The sequence below is a fragment of the Populus nigra genome, chromosome 2 (assembly GCF_951802175.1).
Source record: "Populus nigra chromosome 2, ddPopNigr1.1, whole genome shotgun sequence".
Classification (NCBI taxonomy): Eukaryota; Viridiplantae; Streptophyta; class Magnoliopsida; order Malpighiales; family Salicaceae; genus Populus; species Populus nigra.
In genome coordinates this window covers 14,851,302-14,856,301 of record NC_084853.1, presented here as the reverse complement: position 1 = coordinate 14,856,301, position 5,000 = coordinate 14,851,302, and positions in this window count along the sequence as shown.

The following is a 5,000-nucleotide window of genomic DNA, read 5'->3' as shown; positions in this document are numbered from 1 at the left end:
GAATGACCCCAAATTCAGTGGGCAGCCTCATAAAAATATGGCTGATTTTACTGGATTGATTTCATGTGGAAAGCACGACGTTTTGTTGTAGGAATGCGGGAACCCCGGCGGCTCGCCTGCCGCGGCCAGCGACGTCGGGCTGGCCCCTGCAGCGCCTAGCCTCTCCCACGCGGGGGGCAGGCCAGAGCGCGGGGGGCCAGGGCCCGAAGGCAGCCCCCCCGCGGGCGAGAGAGCAAGCCAGCAGGGGCTGTCGCCTGCCGCGGCCAGCGACGTCGGGCTGGCCCCTGCAGCGCCTAGCCTCTCCCACGCGGGGGGCAGGCCAGAACGCGGGGGGCCAGGGCCCGAAGGCAGCCCCCCCGCGGGCGAGAGAGCAAGCCAGCAGGGGCTGTCGCCTGCCGCGGCCAGCGACGTCGGGCTGGCCCCTGCCGCGGCCAGCGATGTCGGGCTGTCGCCTGCCGCGGCCAGCGACGTCGGGCTGGCCCCTGCAGCGCCTAGCCTCTCCCACGCAGGGGGCAGGCCAGAACGCGGGGGACCAGGGCCCGAAGGCAGCCCCCCCGCGGGCGAGAGAGCAAGCCAGCAGGGGCTGTCCGCGCGTCGCGCAGCGCGGCATGGCTGCGGGGGCGCGCGCGCGCGCGCGCCCAAGGGCCCCCAAGGGCCCCAGGCCCTCAGGCCCCAGCGCCCCAGCGCCCAGCGCGGGCGGGCGCGCGCGCGCGTGTGGTCTTTGAGGGGCGCCGGCCTGGTGGCTCCCTAAAGAGCAATAAGTGTCATTGCAGCTCTGGCAGGGGGAGACACTACTAGGTCCCAGCTGTCACCCCCCCTCTAAAAAATTCATTTCTTGGTATTTTGAGCTGAAATTTTGCACAGAGGTTGGCAAAAATCCAATCCACCTTCATTAATTTTCCCAGAATTTTTCGAGGTCGGGAAGTATTTGTTTTAATTTTCCTACCATTAGAAATCGAGTAAATCCGCAAAACTAGGAACCGGCCCGGAATGACCCCAAATTCAGTGGGCAGCCTCATAAAAATATGGCTGATTTTACTGGATTGGTTTCATGTGGAAAGCACGACGTTTTCTTGTAGGAATGCGGGAACCCCGGCAGCTCGCCTGCCGCGGCCAGCGACGTCGGGGACGCTGGCCTGCGCTGTCGAGCCCGCGAGGGCTGTCTCCGCGGCAGGCCCCCCCTGAACGGGGCACGACAGGCCACCGCGCTGGCTCGTCCAGCGTCGACAGTCCCTCGTCCAGGTTTCAGATCGCGCCAAGTCGAACCCATGACCTGCTCAAGCCATCGTGCGCTGCCGAATTCGCATCTGCGTGTAGGCTGCCATTCCACGCGGCAGCCCCTGTTTTCGTCAGCGTGCCCCCCTGACGAATTTTCCTGCCTGGCCCAGTCCAGCGTCCAGCCCCTGTTCGTCGAAAAATCTGCGCTGCCGATTTTCCACGCGGCAGCCCCTCTTTTCGTCAGCGTGCCCCCCTGACGAATTTTCCTGCCTGGCCCGGCCAGTCCAGCCCCTGTTCGTCGAAAAATCTGCGCTGCCGATTTTCCACGCGGCAGCCCCTCTTTTCGTCAGCGTGCCCCCCTGACGAATTTTCCTGCCTGGCCCGGCCGGTCCAGCATCCAGCCCCTGTTCGTCGAAAAATCTGCGCTGCCGATTTTCCACGCGGCAGCCCCTGTTTTCCTCAGCGTGCCCCCCTGACGAATGTTCGTCGAAAAATCTGCGCTGCCGATTTTCCACGCGGCAGCCCCTCTTTTCGTCAGCGTGCCCCCCTGACGAATGTTCGTCGAAAAATCTGCGCTGCCGATTTTCCACGCGGCAGCCCCTCTTTTCGTCAGCGTGCCCCCTGACGAATTTTCCTGCCTGGCCCAGTCCAGCGTCCAGCCCCTGTTCGTCGAAAAATCTGCGCTGCCGATTTTCCACGCGGCAGCCCCTCTTTTCGTCAGCGTGCCCCCCTGACGAATTTTCCTGCCTGGCCCGGCCGGTCCAGCCCCTGTTCGTCGAAAAATCTGCGCTGCCGATTTTCCACTCCGCAGCCCCTGTTTTCGTCAGCGTGCCCCCCTGACGAATTTTCCTGCCTGGCCCGGCCAGTCCAGCGCCCAGCCCCTGTTCGTCGAAAAATCTGCGCTGCCGATTTTCCCCGACGAACCTGCAGCTGCACAAATCCGCGCTGCCACTGCCCCATTGTCTGGACCAACAGTCTTTTCCATCAAGCCCTGGACTATAAATCGTCCAGACTCATCGCCAGCACCCGCTGCCGATTCTGCCGACTTTGCCGATTTCGTCGGCGCTGCCGATTCCAACACTGCCCGCCGTGCCTGAACCAGCGCTGTTTCGTCAGCGTGTCCCCTTGACGAATTTCCCTGCCTGGCCTGGACAGTCCATCTTCCAGCCCATGTTCATCGAAAAATCTGCGCTGCCGATTTCCCCGACGAACCTGCAGCTGCACAAATCTGTGCTGCCGATTTCCCCCCCTGTCGGCATGGCTGCCGCTGCCCCGATGTCCAGACCAACAGTCTTTTTTGTCGACTTTGCCGATTTTGTCCGCGCTGCCGATTCCAACACTACCCCCTGCATCCAAACCAGCATTGTTTCGTCAGCTCTTCCCCTGACGATTTTAGCCCTGTAACAAACAGTAGGCCTCCAATCCCGCCAACGGGAGCCAAGTTGATAGGGAAGAGAATTGAATGACGCGCCTGGTCCTCGCACCCCGCCACCCGAGGGGCCTTTTTCCCGGCAGCCTCTGAAAAACTCTAGCTTTCACGGTCCTCGCCGCCCCTCACCACCATGGCAGGCCTCTAATCCCACCCATCAGCAGTTGTAGCCGATAGGGCAGTGATTTGAATGACGCGTCGCGGGCCTCCGGGTCATCTCACCCGGCCATTAATTGGAGCGTTTTTGGCTGGCCGAGGATGGGGGGATGGATCTCTTCTTCCGAAAAAGCAAACAGTACATCGGGAGTTATGTTGACGGGGCATGGAATTGAATGACCCGTCGCGGGCCGCCGGGTCATCTCACCCGGCCATCCCGGGGAGCGTTTTTCCCGGCAGCATCGGGGAAACTCTTGCTTTCACTGCCCGCTGCCCAAGTCCCCACTCGAATCGGCCCCCCGCGCCAACAAGCCAACGCTGCCGAATCGGCAGACACTGCTGCCGAATCTGCCGACACTGCCCCGCGGGCTGCCACTGCCCCAGTGTCTAAACCAGCGGTCTTTCTCATCGAGCCTTGGACTATCCAGTCCGTCCTGACTCATCGCCAGCACCTGCTGCCGATTCTGCCGACTTTGCCGATTTTCTCGGCGCTGCCGATTCCAACACTGCGCCCACCGTGTCTGAACCAGCGCTGTTTCGTCAGCGTGTCCCCTCGACGAATTTTCCTGCCTGGCCTGGACAGTCCACCGTCCAGCCCGTGTTCGTCGAAAAATCTGCGCTGCCGATTCTGCCGACTTTGCCGATTTCGTCGGCGCTGCCGATTCCAACACTGCCCGCCGTGCCTGAACCAGCGCTGTTTCGTCAGCGTGTCCCCTCGACAAATTTTCCTGCCTGGCCTGGACAGTCCATCGCCCAGCCCATGTTCGTCGCAAAATCTGCGCTGCCGATTTTCCCCGACGAACCTGCAGCCGCACAAATCTGCGCTGCCGAATCTGCCGACACTGTCCCGCGGGCTGCCACTGCCCCAGTGTCTAAACCAGCAGTCTTTCTCGTCGAGCCTTGGACTATCCAGCCCGTCCAGACCCATCGCCAGCACCCGCTGCCGATTCTGCCGACTTTGCCGATTTCGTCGGCGCTGCCGATTCCACCACTGCCCGCCGTGCCTGAACCAGCGCTGTTTCGTCAGCGTGTCCCCTCGATGAATTTTCCTGCATGGCCCGGCCAGTCCAGCGTCCAGCCCATGTTCGTCGAAAAATCTGCGCTGCCGATTCTGCCGACTTTGCCGATTTCGTCGGCGCTGCCGATTCCAACACTGCCCGCCGTGCCTGAACCAGCGCTGTTTCGTCAGCGTGTCCCCTCGACAAATTTTCCTGCCTGGCCTGGACAGTCCACCGTCCAGCCCGTGTTCGTCGAAAAATCTGCGCTGCCGATTCTGCCGACTTTGCCGATTTCGTCGGCGCTGCCGATTCCAACACTGCCCGCCGTGCCTGAACCAGCGCTGTTTCGTCAGCGTGTCCCCTCGACAAATTTTCCACGCACGAAGGCCGGAACAGTCCATCGCCCAGCCCATGTTCGTCGCAAAATCTGCGCTGCCGATTTTCCCCGACGAACCTGCAGCCGCACAAATCTGCGCTGCCGAATCTGCCGACACTGTCCCGCGGGCTGCCACTGCCCCAGTGTCTAAACCAGCAGTCTTTCTCGTCGAGCCTTGGACTATCCAGCCCGTCCAGACCCATCGCCAGCACCCGCTGCCGATTCTGCCGACTTTGCCGATTTCGTCGGCGCTGCCGATTCCACCACTGCCCGCCGTGCCTGAACCAGCGCTGTTTCGTCAGCGTGTCCCCTCGATGAATTTTCCTGCATGGCCCGGCCAGTCCAGCGTCCAGCCCATGTTCGTCGAAAAATCTGCGCTGCCGATTCTGCCGACTTTGCCGATTTCGTCGGCGCTGCCGATTCCAACACTGCCCGCCGTGCCTGAACCAGCGCTGTTTCGTCAGCGTGTCCCCTCGACAAATTTTCCTGCCTGGCCTGGACAGTCCATCGTCCAGCCCATGCTCGTCGAAAAATCTGCGCTGCCGATTTTCCCCGACGAACCTGCAGCCGCACAAATCTGCGCTGCCGAATCTGCCAACACTGTCCCGCGGGCTGCCACTGCCCCAGTGTCTCAACCTGCGGTCTTTCTCGTCGAGCCTTGGACTATCCAGCCCGTCCAGACCCATCGCCAGCACCCGCTGCCAATTCTGCCGACTTTGCCGGTTTCATCGGCGCTGCCGATTCCAACACTGCGCCCACCGTGTCTAAACCAGCGCTGTTTCTTCAGCGTGTCCCCTCGATGAATTTTCCTGCATGGCCCGGC